The sequence below is a fragment of the Bos grunniens genome, chromosome 21, assembly GCF_055505025.1.
Source record: "Bos grunniens cultivar Pamir isolate PY7600 chromosome 21, Bosgru_T2T1.0, whole genome shotgun sequence".
Classification (NCBI taxonomy): Eukaryota; Metazoa; Chordata; class Mammalia; order Artiodactyla; family Bovidae; genus Bos; species Bos grunniens.
This window is the reverse complement of record NC_141185.1, coordinates 4,464,413-4,486,426: the sequence shown is the minus strand read 5'-3', so window position 1 is coordinate 4,486,426 and position 22,014 is coordinate 4,464,413.

The following is a 22,014-nucleotide window of genomic DNA, read 5'->3' as shown; positions in this document are numbered from 1 at the left end:
TGTTACCACAAGAAAAACATTTTTTTCTGTTTCTTTAATTTCGTATTTATGAGATGATGGATGTTCACTCAGCTTATTGTGGTCACCGTGTCATGATGTGTATAAGTCAAATCATTATGCTTTGTACCTCTCCAATTATACAGTGCTCTATGTCAACTGCATCTTGATAAATCTGGAAGAAAAATAAAGTGATGTTTACGCCATACTGTTAAGTATCCTAAGTGTGCAAGAGCCTATGTCTAAAAAGCAAAGTACACCTTAATTAAAAAACACTTTATTGCTCAAAAATGCTAGCCATCATCTGAACCTTCAGTGAGTGGTAATCTGTTTGCAAGAGTAACATCAAAGATCACTGATCACCGATTATCATAACACGTATAATAATAATAATAATAAAAGTTTGGAGTGAGGCGAGAATTACCAAAACACGACACAGAGACACAAAGTGAGCGAGCAGTGTTGGAAAAACAGCACCAAATGACCCGCTTGACGCTGGGTCACCAGAGAAACCCTTAACTTGTAAACCACAGTATGTGTGAAGCGCAGTAAAACGAGGCCTGCCTGTAAGCATTTAACTCAGAAAAACACGTAACTGTTGTGTTTTCTTGGTAAGTGTTGTTTCCGTGGTAAGTACATTTTGTTGTGCTATAAAGCTCCTGTTTCCTACTTTTTTCATTCAACAATATGCCTTAAAAATCTGTCCGTGCTGCTTGCTGCTGCTGTGCACGACGCTCGTTCAGCGACTCTGACAGTGCTACGGAGTCCCGTGGCCCACACCCTCATTCTCCCCGCGCCTTCCCCTGCAACGAAACGTGGGGTCTCCTCCTCATCTGGGGCTGCAAGGGAGGTCCTTTTCTGCATCCCCTGGTCCTGTCCCCGCCGTGGGCTAAGGTGGGGGGTGACGGAGTGACGAGCCACTCAACACAATGTGAAACGTGCCCCCAGACTGTCCCCAGCACAGGGCGCTCAGGTCTCCTACCCCCCTTCACCTCTACCCACATTTGTACTCTCCAACTTATCTTTTTACAAAATCAGCGCTTTATGACTATGTTTGCTTTGTCCTCCAAATTACTACTGAAATTGAGCTATCTCTTCACATGCTCATTGGCCTTTCACGTTTTTCCTTCTTCCAACTGTCCACTGTTCTCTGCCAGTGGCCAATCTCTTACTGATTCGTCAGGGACCCCTGCATGTTCTGGATAGTAATCCCCTATCAGTTCCAATGTTATAAACACCACATTGCAATCTGTCCCCTGCCTATTAATTCTTATTTCCCATGGACTGATATCTTTCGTTTCAATGTAGCCAAATCCATCAGCATGTCATCATCTGGGTTGTGATGTATAAAGAATTATCTTTCACAAGTCCCACCCCATCTGAAAGCTGCAAAAATATGCTGCCCACTTATTAATTCTATAGCTTTACTCCTCACCAAGGGCTTCCCCAGTGACTCAGTGGTAAAGAATCTGCCTGCCAAGCAGGAGATGCAGGTTCAATGCCTGGGTCGGGAAGATCTCCTGGAGAAGGAAATGGCAACCCACTCCAGTATTCTTGCTTGGAAAATCCCATGGACAGAGGAGCCTAGCGGGCTGCAATCCATGGGGACGTAAAAAGTCGGACACAGCTGAGTACACACCCACCCATGCAGGAGACTCTGAGTAGAAATGAACACTCCTAATCTGGTTACGGCTCTTTATATTAAAAGTTTCCGGAAAACATGCTACTCTGTGGACAAACTTTAGATTCATTTCTTCTCATGCTGGAAACACGACAAGTAGAGACACTACAGCTATTCATGTTATCCTAGGAGGCTCTGGCTAATCCCATAACACGGGAAAATGAAGGGCTAGGAAGAGAAGAAGAAAGAGGCAACTCTGTCATTACCCACAGATTATATATCATCTACATAGAAACCCACCAGAAAGAACAGAAAATTGATTGGAACTAATAATAGAGTTTAGCAAGATTGCTGAATGCAAGATCAGCTTACTAAAATTAGTGGCTTTCCTCTGCACCAGTATTAACTAATTAGAAATATAATAGAAAAAGAGATACATTCACCAGAAGAGCACGAACGATGAAGTATCTAGAGATGAAGGCAGAAATGAATGGAGAAAACTGTTACAAAGGAAACTATTAAAATTTAAGAAATGTGAAGTCCACAAAAGATGTGTGAAAAAATGAAGAAAGAAACCGGAAAACATTGAAAGGACACTATATCGGTCTCCTTGGGCCGCTGTCACAACATACTGTAGACGGCGGACCAGGGCATGAAGCCTGAATAACAGAAATGTATTTCTCACGGTTCTAGAAGCTGGGAGTCTGAGACCAGCATGTCGGCACGGCCGGGTTCTGGCGAGACCCCTCTTCTTGGCTTGCAGATGGTTGCCATCTTGCTGGGTCTTTAGGTGGTGAAGCAAGAGAGAGAGCAAGTTCTCTGGTGTCTCTTCAGTCCCCAAGTCAAGTCCAACTCTGTAACCCCATGGACTGCAGCACGCCAGGCTTTCCTGTTCTTCACTATCTCCTGGAGTTTATTCAAATTCATGTCCATAGAGTCTGTGTCCCTTCTTACTAAGGCACTAATCCCATCATTCAGACCCACCATCATGACCTCATCTAACCCTAATTACCTTCCCAATGCCCCATCTCCAAACACCATCACACTGGGGATTAGGACTTGCTGCTGCTGCTAAGTCGCTTCAGTCGTGTCCAACTCTGTACGACCCCATAGACGGCAGCCCACCAGGCTCCCCCATCCCTGGGATTCTCCAGGCAAGAACACTGGAGTGGGTTGCCATTTCCTTCTCCAACGCATGAAAGTGAAAAGTGAAAGTGAAGTAGCTCAGTCATGTCTGACTCTTAGCCACCCCATGGACTGCACCCTACCAGGCACCTCCATCCATGGGATTTTCCAGGCAAGAGCACTGGAGTGGGTTGCCATTGCCTTCTCCAATTAGGACCTGAACCTATATATTAGGGGAAGACCAAACATCCAGTCCATAACAGACGTAAAGGAAAATACAAATAAAGGAGAAAGAAAGACTCTTTCTATGGGTGCTTAATTTGTTGCCAACAGACCTTTGCTGTTACCAACAAAGGTCCATCTAGTCAAGGCTTTGGTTTTTCCAGTAGTCATGTATGGATGTGAGAGTTGGACTATAAAGAAAGCTGAGCACCAAAGAATTGATGCTTTCGAACTGTGGTGTTGGAGAAGACTCTTGAGAGTCCCTTGGACAGCAAGGAGATCCAACCAGTCCATCCTAAAGGAAATCATTCCTGAATATTCATTGGAAGAACTGATGCTGAAGCTGAAACTCCAATACTTTGGATACCTGATGTGAAGGACTAACTCATTTGAAAAGACCCAGATGCTGGGAAAGATTGAAGGTGGGAGGAGAAGGGCATGACAGAGGATGAGATGGTTTGATGGCATCACCAACTCAACAGACAGTTTGAGTAAGCTCTGGGAGTTGGTGATGGAGAGGGAAGCCTGGCGTGCTGCAGTCCATGGGGTTGCAAAGAGTCGGACATGACTGAGTGACTGAACTGAACTGAACCGTTAAAATTGTAAAAACGGCATATTTTCCCATATTAATCTATAAATTCAAGATAATTGTGTGAAAATGCCAGCTGAGTTTCTTGATGGATTTCAACTCATTCTGAAACATGTTGAAGCCAGAGTGCCCCCAAATTGCCAGATCTGGTTTGAAAGAGAAGGGCCCCGAGTTGGTGGTAGTAGCTGGCTGTACAATGGAGCCATTCTACACAGACCATGGATTCATTTTCTCTGCTGTGTAACAGACTATATTCTTTACCACTAGTGCCTTAAAATCACAAAAACTTTATCAAACACTCTGCTGCACGTGTTGAGTCATGTTGCTCCTTTGGTCTGATAACATGGTAAATAACACTGATAGAATTTCTGGTGTTAGACTGTTCTTGACTCCTGGAATAAACCTGACTAGGTAATTTTTCAAAATACACTGTAGGGTTAATTAGTCGGCAGCTTATTCGGAATTTCGCTTCTGTTTTTATAAGTGAAATAGACTTATTGTTCTCCTCATATTGGTCATATCTGAACTTGAGATAAACGTTATTTTGCCTCATAAAATGGAGTTGGGCAGATTTCCTTATTTTCTATTTATTTTGTTTTCTGAAACAATTTCTCTAAGAGTATCTATCTGATCCTTAACTGTTTTGTAGCGCTCTCATCTAAAGCTCTCTGCGCCTGAGGATTTTTTGAGGGGAATGTCTATGATTGTTATTTCAATTTCTTAAGAGCTCAAGTTTCTTATGTTATTTCAATCTTCTGTCTCTGCTTTATGCTTTTGACTGCGTGATCTAATGACCTATCAGCTTCTGAGAGGGAGACTTTAAATGATGGTTTTAATTGTTGATTTATCTAGTTTTCTCCACAGTGTCATTGCTTGTGGCTTCATGTATCTCAGTGTTATCAGGAGAATATATGTTTGTGTTTGTTATAGTTTTTCCACAATACCCTTTTCAGTTCAGTTCAATTCAGTCGCTCAGTTGTGTCCGACTCTTTGTGACCTCAGGAATCGCAGCACTCCATGCCTCCCTGTCCATCACCAACTCCCAGAGTTTACCCAAACTCATGTCCATTGAGTTGGTGATGGCATCCGGCCATCTCATCCTCTGTCGTCCCCTTCTCCTCCTGCCCCCAATCCCTCCCAGCATCAGGGTCTTTTCCAGTGAGTCAGCTCTTCACATGAGGTGGCCAAAGTATTGGAGTTTCAGCTTCATCATCAGTCTTTCCAATGAACACCCAGGACTGATCTCCTTTAGGATGGACTGGTTGGATATCTTTGCAGTCCAAGGGACTCTCAAGAGTCTTCTCCAGCACCACAGTTCAAAAGCATCAATTCTTCTGTGCTTAGCTTTCTTCATATCCTTTTCATTGGGGTGTAATTTCTGTATAATTTTTTTAGAACTTAAAAATTTTATTGAACTATAGCTGATGTATAATACCCAATTTACATATAATTAAATAGACAGATCAGAAGTATACAGTTTGGTTTTGACAAATGTGTACACCATATACACAACTCCCAACTCAAGATACATAACACTTTATCATCCCAGATAATTATCACCTGACCCATTCCAGTCTTTGTTCTAACTTTCCAACAACAATTTGCCTATTTTGCCTGTTGTAGAACTTCCCATAAATTAGAATTGTACAGTAGGCTCTCTCATTTGTTTTTAGACTTATCCACGCAAAATAATGCTTTGGCTATTCATTCGTGTTCTTGCATATATCAATCATACATTCCTTTTTCCTGGGATTTTCCAGGCAAGAGTACTGGAGTGGGTTGCCATTGCCTTCTCTGAGTAAATAAACCATGATTGGTTCAATCCATTATGTTGTTGATGGCCATTTAGGTTATTTTCAGTTTTTAGCTTTTATAAATAAAACGTCTATAAATCATTTCATATAAATGTCTTATTTCATGTCTCTTAGGTGAGTACCTAAGAGCAGAATTGCTTGATTATTGATTTCATGTATATTAGTTTTATAAGAAATCATTAGTTTTCCAAAGTAGTTGTAGCACTTGATACTTTCACAATAATTTATGAAAAGCCTGATTGTTCTATATTCTCAGTCGCCCTTGATACTGCCAGTTTTTAAGTTTAGTCATTCTACGGGTATGAAATGTGTTAAATTCATCGTAGCATTAAACTGCATTTCTCTGATCACCAATAATGCTAAACACCTTTTCATGAACATATTGGACATTTGTATATATTTTTCTGTGAAGTATCTATGCAAATAAGAGAACTAAAAAGCCTCTTGATGAAGGTGAAAGAGGAGAGTTAAAAAGTTGGTTTAAAACTCAACATTCAAAAAACTAAGATCATGGCATCCAGTCCCGTCACTTTGTGGCAATTAGATGGGGAAACAATGGAAACAGTGAAAGGCTTTATTTTCTTGGGCTCCAAAATCACTACAGATGTGTGACTGCAGCCATGAAATTAAAAGATGTTTGCTCCTTGGAGGAAAAGGAGCAACCTAGACAGCTAACCAACCTAGACAGCATATTAAAAAGCAGAGAAATCATTTTGTCAATAAAGGTCCATCTAGTCAAAGCTATGGTTTTTCCAGTGGTCATGTATGGATGTGAGAGTTGGACTATAAAGAAAGCTGAGCTCCAAAGAATTGATGCTTTTGAACTGTGGTGTTGGAGAAGACTCTTGAGAGTCCCTTGGACTGCAAGGAGATCCAACCAGTCCATTCTAAAGGAAATAAGTCCTGAATATTCATTGGAAGGACTGATGCTGAAGCTGAAACTCCAATACTTTGGCCACTTCATGCAACTGATTCATTTGAAAAGACCCTGATGCTGGGAAAGATTGATGGCAAGAAGAGAAGGGAACAACAGAGGATGAGACAGTTGGGTGGTATTACTGACTTGATGGACATGAGTTTGAGCAAGTTCCAAGAGTTGGTGATAGACAGTGAAAACTGGTGTGCTTCAGTCCATGGGGAGACAGTGAAAACTGGTGTGCTTCAGTCCATGGGGTCGCAAAGAGTCAGACACAACTGAGCGACTGAACTGAACTGATCTATGCAAATATTTTGCTCATATTTCATAGGACTACCTTTTTCATTTTGATTTATAGTAGTTATATATGTATTCAGGCTATAAGTCCTTTTTCAAATATATGTACTGTAAATATTTTCTCCCAATCTGTTGCTTGCATTTTCACTTTACTAAAGGAGTCTTTTAATGAGCAGAGCTGAAATCTTTAATTTTTTACAAAATCCAATTTATCATTCTTTTCTTCTACGGTTAACATTTTTGAACCCTCTCTAAGAATACATGTTCACATGAAGGTCTCACAGATATTTTCCAGTGATGTAGCCTTTACATTTAGGTCAATAGTTCACAGCAAAACAATTTTATATGGTGTGAGGATACAGTCAAGATTCACTTTTTCCCCATATGGATATCAAGTTGTCGCAGTATCATTTGTTGGAAGGAGTTTGCTTTCCCTCTGGAATTACACTGGAGTTTTCATCACATTTCAATTGGCCCTATACGTGTGAATCTACTTCTAGACGCTATATTCGGTTACATTATCTGTTTGTCTAACCACGTGGCAATACCATACTGAAATAATTACTGTAGCATTTTAGCCGTTCTTGAAATCAAGCTATGCAGGTCCATCAGCAGTGCTTATCTTTTACATGATTGTGTTGACTCTTCTAGCCTCTATATATTGTTCACTCAGTCACGTCCAACTCTCTGCGACCCCATGGACTGCAGTACACCAGGCTTTACTGAGATATAATAATTACACTCAATTAATTGCATGTATTTTAAGTGTACAATTTGATAGGATTATATATATACACACATGTATATCTGTGAAACCATGACCACTATCAGGAAAATAAAGATATCCATCATGCCCTGAAGTTTTCTTTGGTATTCCCTCCTCCCACTTCTTCCAGGGAACCATTGATATGCTTTCTGCACTACAGATTAGCCTGTATTTTCTAGAGTTCGTCTATATAGAATCCACTATATGTACACTTTTTTTTTCTACTTTATTTCACTCAATTTTCCTGAGATCCATACCTGTTAAGTATATCAAAGCTTCTTTTCTTTTATTGCTCAGTAGTATTTCATTGCATAAATGTACTAAAATTTATTTATCCTTCTACCAGTTGCTGGATATTTGGGGTTGCTTCCCATTTGGAGGCATTACAAACAGAAGCACTATGAATATTCATGTACAAGTATTTGTGTCAACATATGCTTCCTTTCCTCTTATGTAAATATCTGAGAGTGGAGTGGCCAGAACATACGGTTGGGGTACATTTAACTTTTCAAGGAACTGTCAAACCGCTTTTCAAAGTGGTTGTACCATTCTGCACCCACACCAGCAGGATGTGAGTTTCAGTTGCTCCACATTTTTGTCAGCATTTGGTCAGTCTTTTCATTTTAGCCATACTCTCTAGCATGAAGTGGTATTTCACTGTGGTATTTTAAGTTTCTATTGGAATATAGTTGATTTACAATATTATGTTAGTTTCACGTGTACCGCAAAGTGATTCAATTTTACATATCTTTTCTTTTCCACGTGCTTTTCCCATTTAGGTTATTACAGAGTATTGAGTAGAGTTCACTGTGCTATATAGTAGGTCCATGTTATTTATTTTAAGTATATACCTGTGTGTATATGTTAATCTCAAACTCCTAATTTTTTCCTCCCCTGCTTCCCCCTTTGGTTACCAAAAGTTAATATTCTATGTCTGCGAGTCTACTTCTGTTTTATAAATAAGTTCATTTGTATCATTTTTTTTAGATTCCACGCACAAGTAGTATCGTATCTGGCCTACTTCACTTAGTATGATAATCTCTAGATCCATCCATGTTGCTGCAAATGGTATTATATCATTCTCTTTAAAGGCTGAGTAGTATTCCATTGTATTTACGTACTACATCTTCTTTATCCAGTCATCTGTTGATGGTTTCGGTCGCTTCCTTGTCTCGGCTATTGTAACTAGTGCTGCTATGAACACTGGGGTACATGCACCTTTTCAGATTATGGTTTTCTCCAGATATAAGCCCAGGAGTGGTGCTGGGTCATAAGGAATCTCTTGTTTTTTAAGGAAACGCATACTGTGGTTTTAACATGTAGTTCACTAATGATGGCAACGTTGAGCCTATTTCTCTCATTTATTTTCCGTCTATATGGAGAAGTGTACATTCAACCATTTTGTCCATTAAAAAATGAGGTTGTGTTTTCTATTATTCTAAACATTTATTTATATACATTCCAAATACAAGTCCTTTATCAGATACACGCTCTGAAAATACTTTCTCCTAGTCTGCCGCTTGTCCTTTCATTCTCTTAAGAATGTCTTTTGAAGGACGGTTTTCGCTTTTGATGAAGCACAATTTATCAGCTTGTTCTTTCATGAATCACGCTGTTAACATCACATCCAAGAAATCTTTGCCTAACTCAAAGTCACAAAAAATTCCTTCAGTATTTTCCTTTAGAAGATTTTAGATTTTTCATTTAGGTCTAAGACTCGTTTTGAGTTAATTTTTGTATATGGTGCAAGTTACAGATCAAAGTTCAATTTATGGGCTATGGGTATCCAGCACCATTTGCTGAAAAGACCTCCATTTCCTTTTTGTACTTTTGTCAAAAATCAATTTTGCAGTCTAATTTTAAACTCATTTTTCTGTTCCATTAACCTATTTGTCATTCATGTGGTCGATATCATACTACAGCCTTTTTAACATAGTTACAAAACATTTTTTCTTACGGTGAGGACTTTTAAGATCTCCTCTCTCAGCAACTTTCCAATATGCAGTACAGTCTTACTCATTAGGTCATCATGCTGTGCATCATGACCTGATGACTAATTTAACAATTGAAGGTGTTTCCTTTGACCCCCTTCACCCACGTTACCCACTCCTCCACCCTGCCTCTGGCAATCACCAGTCTCTTCTCTGCATCTGTGAGCTCGGTTTTTATTGTTGGTTTAAATTCCACATGTAAGTGAGACCATACAGTGTTTATACTGGGTTGGCAAAAAAGTTTGTTCAGGTTTACAGACAAACTCGAATGAATTTTGATTCACCCTGGTGGCTCAGATGGTTAAAGAAACTGCCTGTAACGTAGAAGATCAGGGCTCAGTCCCTGGGTCAGAAAAACCCCCTGGAGAAGGGTATGGCAACCTACTCCAGTGTTCTTGGCTGGAGTATCCCACAGACAGAGGAGTCTGGTAGGCTTCAGTCCATGGGGTCGCAAAGAGTCAGACACGACTAAGCAACTAACACTCCAATATTTCTCTGACTTAATTCACTTAAATTCACTTAATTGACTAAATGCCCTCAAGGTCCACCCATGTTGTCGCAAAAGACAAAATGTCATTCTTTTTAGGGCTGAATATTTCACTGTATATACATGCTATATTTTTTCATCCATCCATCCAGCAATGGACACTTGGGTGGTTTACATGTCCTGGCCATTGTGAATAATGTTGCGGTGAACATGGGGTGATGTATGTATCATTTCAAATTAGTGTTTTGACATGTTAGGTTTTTTAATAAGTTGAAATCAGATAGAGATAGGCTTCTAACTTTACTTTTATTTTTACAGTTATTTTGGCCATGTTAGGTCCTATGCATTTTTATAAAAACTTTAGAATCATCTTTTCCATTTCTGGCTTCCCTGATGGCTCAGATGGTAAAGTGTCTGCCTACAATGCGGGAGACCTGGATTCGATCCCTGGGTCGGGAAGATCCTCTGGAGAAGGAAATGGCAACCCACTCCACTACTCTTGCCTGGAAAATCCCATGGATGGAGGAGCCTGATAGGCTACAGTCTATGGGGTTGCAAAGAGTCGGACACGACTGAGCAAATTCACTTCACTTCACTTTCCATTTCTACCAAAAAAAAAAAAAAAGGCTGTTTGGGATTTTTATTGTGATTGTACTGACCCTATAGATCAATTTGAGTTGATTTGGAATTTTAACAGTAGGTGATTTTCTGATTCATGAACAAGAGACTTCTCCTGCCAGGGCTCAAAGGGCATGTGTATTAGACTTGAAAAGCCTTTTTCTCTGCATATTTCATATTGCGTATGTTCTATTGCTACATCTGAAAATTCACTCTTCGTCTGCAGTGTCTGATATGCTGTTAATTCCATCCAGTAGATTTTTCATCACAACATTGCAGTTTTCATCTCCAGATATTCAGTTTGCATCTTTTTTTATATTCTCCATGGCTCTACTTAACTTTTGAACATATGGCACACCGTTATAATAACTGCTTTGATGTCCTTGTCTGTTAATTCTAACACACTTCTGGGCTGGATTTGACTGACTGATTATTCTCCTCATTATGGGACTTAACGTTTCTGCTAATTTGCAGCCTGATCATCTTTGTTTGGATTCCAGACATGGTGAATTTTACCTTGTCGGGTGCCAGAAGCATAAACATAAATATTCCTGAGCTGTGCTCTGAGCTGCAGTTAAATTGCTTGCAAACCATTTGATCCTTTGGGTCTTGTCTGAGTGATTTGCTAGGTGAGATCACAGCAGTGTTTAATCTAGGGTGGTGGTGCTGAGTCGGAGAAAGCGAGGTGCCTGGACTGCAAAATCGAAGGAGGTGCCTGTCCCGAGTCACTCTATGTAGTCTCACTTGCCTCACCCTGGTCCCACCCTGATAAGGGCTGATCATGTCCCACTGCTCAGACCAGACCTTTCCAAGTACTTTACCCAAATCCCCATGAATTATGGGGTTTCCCAGCCTGGCTATTGGAAGAGGCAATATTCCCAGTTAGTGCTGTGTGACTTGCTGTTGTTCAGTCGCTAAGTTATGTCCAACTCTTTGCAACCCCGTGGACTGCAGCACGCCAGGCTTCCCTGTCCTTTATTATCTCCCAGAATTTGCTACTATTCCTGCTAGTCTGTACAAGCTGTTCTTTCCCCAGCCACGGTGGTTTCCTTACACCAATGTGCCAATGGGCACTCAGCAAGTACTCAAGGCACCCTCTGGAGATCCCAGGGGTTCCTTTTTTTTTCTTTCTCTTATTGGCTGTGCCTGGTCTTTGTCGTGGTATGTGGGATCTTCACCCATGGCCTGAGAGCTCTTAGTCGCAGCATGTGGGATCTAGTTCTCTGACCGGGGATCAGACCTGGGCCCCTGCATTAGCAGCTTGGAGTCTTCCCTGGACAGCAGGGAAGTCCCTTGGTGGTTCTTTCTCTACTCTGCTTTCTCCTCCCTGGTACTCTGCCCTGTGAGCTCCAGTTACCTTGGTGTCCCTGGCCCCGCATCTTGAGATCCTCAACCCAGGGACTTTGCCCACTCTGCCAGGGCTCCCCGACTGTACCACAGCCTACAAATTATCTCAAGGCAAGAAGCTGGGATGGGGCTTCCCTGGTGGCTCAGCAGTAAAGAATCTGCCTGCAATGCAGGAGACCAGGTTCTATCCCTAGGTCAGGATGATCTCCTGAAGAAGGAAATGCAACCCACTCCAGTATTCTTGCCTGGAGAATCCCATGGACAGAGGCGCTTGCGGCTACACTACACCCCATGGGGTCACAAAGAGTCAGACACGACTGAGCGACTGAACAACAACGAAGAAACTGCAGCAGTGAAGGGACCGTCCCAGGGGTCTCCTGTCTCTCTGTCCTTCTTTGTCCTGCTGTTGAAGGTCTTGGAAAGCATCATTTTATATGCTTGTCTTATTGTTGTTATTGTTGTTTCAGATGAAAGCGTGCATTGGATCCCTGTTAGTCCATCTCAGCTGGCGGTGGAAGTCTATTTCTATATAAATTTTAGAACAAGTTTATCAATTTCTGTTAGAAAGCCTGCTAGGCTGTTGACTGTGATTGTGTTGAATCTGTAGATCAATATGGGAGAAATGACATTTTAATAACATCGAGTCTCCCTATTTATGAACATGGCGTAGCTCCCCATGTGTTTGCATTTTTAAAATTTATGAACGCACTGAATTTTTCATTTTGTTCAATTTATCCCCCAGAAATTAGTATCTTTTGTTCTTTTAAATGGTACTAAGTTTAAATTTCATTTTTCAGTTGTTATAGCTATCGTTGAGACATACATTTGATTTTGGTATACTCACCTTGTATCCTGAAGCTTTGCTAAATTAAATTATTACTCCTAAAAGGGTTTTCTTTTTTTCTGGTAGTTTTTTAAAAGAGATTTTCATATACAGAATCATTATCTGAGAATAAAGAAAGGTTACTTCTTTCTTTCTAATTTTTGTCTTTTATTCTGTCCTTGCTCTATTGCAATTGCTATGACCTCTAGAACATGTGGATTAGAGGTATTAAGAGTGAAAATCTTTGCCTTATTTTTCATCTTAAGGGAGACAGTTCAGGCTTCCACTATCAAGTGTGGTATTAGCTATAGGGGCTTTTGGGAGTACATTTCCCTTTTGTGGAAGTTTTCTTATATTACTAGTTCAATAACAGTTTTCTCTAAATTTTTAAATCATAGACAGACATTGAACATTACAAATGTTTTTTATGCATCTATCAAGATGATCACACTCAATGGACATGAATTTGAGCAAACTTCGGGAGACAGTGAAGGACAGAGGAGCCTGGCGAGCTGCAGTGTGTGAGGTCACAGAAAGTCAGATACAACTTAGCTACTGAACAGCAACAACAACATATATATTATCATTTTATATACTGTTGGTTTTTGATTTGCTAATATTTTGAAAAATTTTGCACCTAGTCCTGAGCAATATTGATTTATGTAATTTCCCTTCTCTTATAATATCCTTTTCAGGTTTTGGTATCTGTTTTACTTTAGTCCTCATAAAATGAGTTGGGAAATATTCATTTCTTTTTTCTGAAAAACTTTGCATACTGTTGGTATTATTTCTTCCGGAGATGTTGAATAGAAAAAAAATGAAGCCATCTGGCCTGAAGTTTTGTGGGCCTTTAATTATAAATTCAAGTTCCATAATAAATAAATATAGGAAATTTTAGATTTTCTGTTTCTTCTTATCTTAGCTTTAATAAGTTGAATTTTTCAAGGGAATTTTTCATTTCATATAAGTTGAATAAATTTGCATAAATTTGCTTATAATAGTCCCTTATTATCTTAGCAGTGTCTTTAAAATAGTGGTGGTCTCTCTTTCATCCTGATATTGATAATTTATTTTTTCTCTATTTTAAAAAATCAATCTTGCTAGATTTTTATCATTTTTATCAATATTTTCAAAGAAATGACTTTTGGGTTTCTTGATTTTTTGCATTGCTTAGCCATATTCTGTGTAATCTGTTTTCATGCTATCTTAACCTAGAAGATAAGTCTGATTTCAAATTTTTATTCTTTCCTAATATAAATATTTTAACCTACAATGTTCCTCTAAAATTTATTTGGTTGAATCCCACATATCTTTTAAAATATTAATTTTAAGAATAATTTTAGATTTACAAAAATGTTGCAAAGATAGTACAAAGAGTTCCCATATACTCCATACCCAGTTTCCCCTTTGTTACTATCTCACAGGTATACGTATACAGACACACGATAGATTTGTCACAACTAGTGAACCAATACTGATGGTTCATTGATCCCATCCAGAACACACACATTTCGCCATCATGTCTCCTAAGTTTCCTCCAAACTGACCGTTTTTCAGACTTTCCTTGTTTTTTATGATCTTAACAGTTTTGAGGACTACTGATCAGGTATTCTGTAAATGTGTATACCCCCATGTATTTTTATATGTTGTATTTTCATCACATTTGAGAGTTTTTCTAGTTTCTCTATTTTTTCACCCATTGGTTATTTAGAAGTGTGTTGCTTCATATCTCCAAATTCGAGGATCTCTAGTTATCTTTTTGGTATTGATTTCTACTTTAATTCCATTGTGGTGGGGGAATTTATCTTCACTAATTCTTTTGAAATGCTATACTGAAATTTGCTTTCTGACATAACATATGTTCTGTTGTGACATTTCATGGGCAATAGGAAAGAATATGTATTCCGTATTTGTTGGCTGTAGTAGTCTATAAAAGTCAATTACATCAATATGTACAATTAAATCAAGTGTTATTCAAACATCCTATCTTTTACAGATTTTTTTTGTCTACTTGTTTTATAAATTTATGAAAGAGGAACATTATAGTCTGCAGCTATAATTTTGGACATGTTATCCCTCCCTTTATTTTGTCAATTTTTGATTTGTGTATTTTGAAGTTCTGTTTTAAGGTACAAATGCATTTAGAATTAGGAAGTGTCCTAATATATTGATACTCCTAGTATGAAATGTCCCTCTTTAACTCCAGTAGAACCCATTTACAGCTAATGTAGCTATGGGTATGGTCAGGTTGAAATAAACCATCTATTTGTTTTCTATATGCCCTTCCTATCTTTTCTCTTTGTTCCTCCTTTCCTGCCTTAAGCAAATATACTTAACAATCCATTATATCTCCTATTTTGGATATTTAGGCATATCTCTTTGGATTATTCTTTTCATGGTTACTATAAGGATCACAACCTGTAATCACATTTACCTTAAATGACTAATACTATTTAATATATAAGAATCTTACAACAGTATATTTTTAACCCTCCAATTTTTGTGCAATTGTATGTTTCATTTCTGCATGTAAGAAAGTCCACATTACATTGCTGCATGGCTATAACAGCAATCACATGTTTTAAAGAAATTAAGAAAAAAGTGTATATATTTACTGTTTTCATTGATCTTCATGTTCTGTCCTATAGTCTATCTAGTATTATAGCCCTTCATTCTAAAGAATTTCCTTAAGAATTTCCTTTTCTTTTTTTCTTTATAATTTATATCAGCAGTTTTTTATACCTTTTTTCATTTTTAAAAGTTTCATTAAAATATAAGTGATATACAATAAGCTTCACATATTAATTATATAGTTTGGTAAGTCTGAACATAAGCATATGCCTATGAAATGATCACCACAATCAAGGCAACAGACCCATCACCTCCAAAGTCTCCTTGTGTCCCTTTGTGTGTGTGTGAGTGTGTGCTTGTGGTTAAGAACTCATAACCTGAGATTTATTCTCTTAACAAATTTCAAGAGTGTAGTAAATTATTGTCGACTATAGGCATTATTCTGTGGGGTTTTCAGTTGGCTCAGTGGTAAAGAATTCACTTGCAGTGCAGGAGACACAGGAGACGCAGGTTCAATCCACAGGTCAGGAAGATGCCCTGGAAGAGGGCATGGCAACCCACTCCAGCATTCTTTCTTTTTCTCAATTCAGTTCAGTTCAGTTCAGTCACTCAGTCGTGTCCGACTCTTTGCGACCCCATGAAACACAGCATGCCAGGCCTCCCTGTCTATCACCAACTCCCGGAGTTCACTCAAACTCACGTCCATCGGGTCAGTGATGCCATCCAGCCATCTCATCCTCTGTCATCCCCTTCTCTTCCTGCCCCCAATCCCTCGCAGCATGAGTCTTTTCCAATGAGTCAACTCTTCAAATCAGGTGGCCAAAGTACTGGAGTTTCAGCTTTAGCATCATTCCTTCCAAAGAAATCCCAAGGCTCAATTAGTTTATTTTAATTGGAGGATAATTACAATATTATGTGATGGTTTTTGCCATACACTGACATGAATTGGCCACAGGCCAGGAAAATCCCATAGACAGAGGAGCCTGGTGGGCTGGAGTTCATGGGGTCGCGAAGAGTTGGACACAACTGAAGCAACTGAGCACGCACACACACAGGCGGTAACTGTACAGCGGATCTCTTGAGCTAATCCACTTGCGTAACTGCAACTTTACTCCAGTTAAGCAGGAATTCCCCTTCCCCCTCAACCTCCAAGCCTGAATTATGAAAATAGCAAAAGTGACTCATCATATGCAAAGGAACTCCCATGAGACTATAAATAGATTTCTCAGAAGAAACCTTAAAGGCTAGATATGATATAGTCTCATGTGAAAGAAAAGACTACCAACCAAGAATACCGTATTTGGCAAAACCATCCTTTGGAAACGAAGAAAACATTTGAGCAAGCTCCAGGAATCGGTGATGGACAGGGAAGCCTGGCGTGCTTCAGTCCATGGGGTCACAAAGAGTCGGACACAACTTGAGTGACTGAACTGAACTAAACTGAGGCAAAGAAAAGCTGAGGGAGTTCATTTCCTAGACCTGCCTTACAAGAAAAGCCAAAGGGAATTCAAGCCGAAATGAAAGGGCCTAATAGTTAGATGAAAACACATGAACGTATAAAACTCAGCTGGAAAGGCAAGCATGCTTGAACTGAATGAAAAGTAGAAAGTTTTAGCAAAGAAGCAGAAGATGCAAAGACAGTCCAAATGAAAATTCTAGAATGGGAAAAATACAATAGCCAAAATAAAACTATCAGTGGGTGTGCTCAATAGCAGAATGGGGAGAACAGAAAAAAGAATCACTGAACTTGAAAATATAGCAATAGAGAAAAACAGACTTTAAAGATGAAGATAGCTTTAGAGACACACGTGACTATAACAAGAGATGTAACATTTGTGGCACTGGAGTCCAAGAGGAGAAGGAAAATAGAGTGAGATGGAAAAAAAATTTTAATGAAAGAAAGGCTGAAAATTCTCAAATTTGGCAAAACACCCAATAAACCCAAACATTTAAGAAGCTAAGTGAACCCCAAAGAGATATAAACCCAAATTAATCCATGCCAAGACATCATAGTCAAGCTCCTGAACACTAAAGACATATATATACATATAAAGCACTGAGAGAGAAATACCATTTTATCTATAGGAGGAAAAAAAAACAATTAAAATGACAGTGATTTTCTCATTAGAAATCATGGAGACCAGGAGGAAGTGACAGAACTTTTTTTCAAGAATTGAGGAAAAAGAGTTATCAATGTCAAATTCTATAGAAAGAAAATATCCTTCAGAAATTAAGAGAAAATCTTAGCATCCTAAAACTGAAAAAAAGAAAAAAAAAAAAAAACTAAGAGAATTTGTCACCAATTGACATACTCCAAAGAATGGGCAAATAATTTTCTAAACATGGATAAAATAATTAAAGTAAAGGAATCTTGGAACATCAGTAAGAAAGGAAAAGCAACAACAAGATAAATATATAAGTAAATATAATAGACTTCCCTTCTTGAGAGTTTCTAAACTAAGTTCAACTGTTGAAGCGAAAATTATAACATCATTTGATGCAGTTTTCAATTAATGTAGAAGAAATATGTAGGACAATTACACAAATAAAGAAGAATAAAGCTATGGAGAAGGAAAGAGTTTTTCTAAACTTCACATGAAATAGTAAAATGACAACACTGGTGACCTAGATCAACCACTAAGAAAAGCTGTACAAAGATACATTCAAAACACTATAAATTTTAAACTGTGTCATGTGTTTAAGAATAATACCACAAAGGAGAGCTGAGGAAGCAGACCAAGACTGGTGCTGGTGGTTAGTCACCTAGTCATGTCCAACTCTTTGTGCCGCCGTGGACTGTGGCCCGCCAGGCTCCTCTGTTTGCAGGCATTCTCCAGGCAGGAATACTGGAGTGCGTTGCCATGCCCTCCTCCAGGGGATCTTCCCAACCCAGGGATCGAACCCAGGTCTCCTGCATTGCGGGCAGATTCTTTACCAGCTGAGCTTCCAAGGAAGCCCAAGTTTGCAGTTAAGATTGCTATATTTTCTCAGAATTAAGTTGTTAATCTGAAGTGCATTTTGACAGACTAATGATACATTATAATCCATAGAATGACTAAGAAAAAATATAGCAAAAAAATCAGAGGAATAAAAATTGCACCTTGAAAATTGCTTTAAATAATACAGAGGCAGGAAAAGAGAAAAAGAATAACAAAAACATGTAAGTCATATGGAATATGAACTGCAAAACTCAACCACATTGATAATTATGTTAAATGTGAATGAATTAAATGAACCAGTTGAAAGATGGAGCTTGTATAACTGCATGAAAAGCAAAATGAGACAATTGATGACTATGGAAGACACTAAAGACACAAACAGATTGAAAGTAAAAAGATGGGAAAAGATAGTAATTTTAAAAGACCTGAAATCACTATAATAATATAAGACAACATAAAGTTTAGGATAAGAGACATTCAGTTCAGTTCAGTCGCTCAGTCATGTCCGACTCTTTGCGACCCCATGAATCGCAGCACACCAGGCCTCCCTGTCCATCACCAACTCCCGGAGTTCACTCAGACTCACATCCATCGAGTCAGTGATGCCATCCAGCCATCTCGTCCTCTGCCGTCCCCTTCTCCTCCTGCCCCCAATCCCTCCCAGCATCAGAGTCTTTTCCAATGAGTCAACTCTTCGCATGAGGTGGCCAAAGTACTGGAGTTTCAGCTTCAGCATCATTTCCTCCAAAGAAATCCCAGGGTTGATCTCTTTCAGAATGGAATTGTTTGATCTCCTTCAGAATGGAATTGTTTGATCTCCTTGCAGTCCAAGGGACTCTCAAGAGTCTTCTCCAACACCACAGTTCAAAAGCATCAATTCTTCGGCGCTCAGCCTTCTTCACAGTCCAACTCTCACATCCATACATGATCACAGGAAAAACCATAGCTTTGACTAGATGGACCTTTGTTGGCAAAGTAATGTCTCTGCTTTTGAATATGCTATCTAGGTTGGTCATAACTTTCTTCCCAAGGAGTAAGCGTCTTTTAATTTCATGGCTGGAGTCACCATCTGCAGTGATTCTGGAGCCCAAAAAAATAAAGTCTGACACTGTTTCCACTGTTTCCCCATCTATTTCCCGTGAACTGATGGGACCAGATACCATGATCTTTGTTTTCTGAATGCTGAGCTTTAAGCCAACTTTTTCACTCTCCACTTTCACTTTCATCAAGAGGCTTTTGAGTTCCTCTTCACTTTCTGCCATAAGGGTGGTGTCATCTGCATATCTGAGGTTATTGATATTTCTCCCGGCAATCTTGATTCCAGCTTGTGTTTCTTCCAGTCCAGCGCTTCTCATGATGTACTCTGCATATAAGTTAAATAAGCAGGGTGACATTATACAGCCTTGACGTACTCCTTTTCCTCTTTGGAACCAGTCTGTTGTTCCATGTCTAGTTCTAACTGTTGCTTCCTGACCTGCATACAGATTTCTCAAGAGGCAGGTCAGGTGGTCTGGTATTCCCATCTCTTTCAGAATTGTCCACAGTTTATTGTGATCCACACAGTCAAAGGCTTTGGCATAGTCAAGAAAGCAGAAATAGATGTTTTTCTGGAACTCTCTTGCTTTTTCCATGACCCAGCGGATGTTGGCAATTTGATCTCCGGTTCCTCTGCCTTTTCTAAAACCAGCTTGAACATCAGGAAGTTCACAGTTCACATATTGCTGAAGCCTGGCTTGGAGAATTTTAAGCATTACTTTACTAGAGTGTGAGATGAGTGCAATTGTGTGGTAGTTTGAGCATTCTTTGGCATTGCCTTTCTTTGGGATTGGAATGAAAACTGACCTTTTCCAGTCCTGTGGCCACTGCTGAGTTTTCCAAATTTGCTGGCATATTGAGTGCAGCACTTTCACAGCATCATCTTTCAGGATTTGGAATAGCTCAACTGGAATTCCATCACCTCCACTAGCTTTGTTCATAGTGATGTTTTCTAAGGCCCACTTGACTTCACATTCCAGGATGTCTGGCTCTAGGTCAGTGATTACACCATCATGATTATCTTGGTCTTGAAGATCTTTTTTGTACAGTTCTTCTGTGTATTCTTGCCACCTCTTCTTAATATCTTCTGCTTCTGTTAGGTCCACACCATTTCTGTCCTCTATCGAGCCCATTTTTGCATGAAATGCCCCCTTGGTATCTCTAATTTTCTTGAAGAGATCGCTAGTCTTTCCCATTCTGTTGTTTTCCTCTATTTCTTTGCATTGATCACTGAAGAAGGCTTTCTTATCTCTTCTTGCTACTCTTTGGAACTCTGCATTCAGATGCTTATATCTTTCCTTTTCTCTTTTGCTTTTTGCTTCTCTTCTTTTCACAGCTATTTGTAAGGCCTCCCCAGACAGCCATTTTGCTTTTTTGCATTTCTTTTCCATGGGGATGGTCTTGATCCCTGTCTCCCGTACAATGTCACGAACCTCAGTCCATAGTTCATCAGGCACTCTATCAGATCTAGGCCCTTAAATCTATTTCTCACTGCCACTGTATAATCATAAGGGATTTGATTTAGGTCATACCTGAATGGTCTAGTGGTTTTCCCTACTTTCTTCAATTTCAGTCTGAATTTGGTAATAAGGAGTTCATGATCTGAGTCACAGTCAGCTCCTGGTCTTGTTTTTGTTGACTGTATAGAGCTTCTTCATCTTTGGCTGCAAAGAATATAATCAATCTGATCTAATTTCGGTGTTGACCATCTGGTGATGTCCATGTGTAGAGTCTTCTCTTGTGTTCTTGGAAGAGGGTGTTTGCTATGACCAGTGCATTTTCTTGGCAAAACTCTGTTAGTCTTTGTCGTGCTTCATTCCGTATTCCAAGGCCAAATTTGCCTGTTACTCCAGGTGTTTTTTGACTTCCTACTTTTGCGTTCCAGTCCCCTATAATGAAAAGAACATCTTTTTTTGGGTGTTAGTTCTAAAAGGTCTTGTAGGTCTTCATAGAACCATTCAACTTCAGCTTCTTCAGGGTTACTGGTTGGGGCATAGACTTGGATTACTGTGATACTGAATGGTTTGCCTTGGAAACGAACAGAGATCATTCTGTCGTTTTTGAGATTGCATCCAAGTACTGCATTTAGGACTCTTGTTGACCATGATGGCCACTCCATTTCTTCTGAGGGATTCCTGCCCGCAGTAGTAGATACAATGGTCATCTGAGTTAAATTCACCCATTCCAGTCCATTTCAGTTTGCTGATTCCTAGAATGTCAACATTCACTCTTGCCATCTCTTGTTTGACCACTTCCAATTTGCCTTGATTCATGGACCTGCCATTCCAGGTTGCTATGCAATATTGCTCTTTACAGCATCGGACCTTGCTTCTATCACCAGTCACATCCACAGCTGGGTATTCTTTTTGCTTGGCTCCATCCCTTCATTCTTTCTGGAGTCATTTCTCCACTGATCTCCAATAGCATATTGGGCTCCTACTGACCTGGGGAGTTCCTCTTTCAGTATCCTATCATTTTGCCTTTTCATACTGTCATGGGGTTCTCAAGGCAAGAATACTGAAGTGGTTTGCCATTCCCTTCTCCAGTGGACCACATTCTGTCAGATCTCTCCACCATGACCCACCCATCTTGGATTGCCCCACAGGCATGGCTTAGTTTCATTGAGTTAGACAAGGCTGTGGTCCTTGTCTATTGACTATATTGACTAGTTTTCTGTGAGTATGGTTTCAGTGTGTCTGCCCTCTGATGCCCTCTTGCAACACCTACCGTCTTACTTGGGTTTCTCTTACCTTGGGCGTGGGGTATCTCTTCACAGCTGCTCCAGTAAAGCGCAGCCATTGCTCCTTACCAGGGATAAGGGGTATCTCCTCACCGTCGCCCTTCCTGACCTTCAAC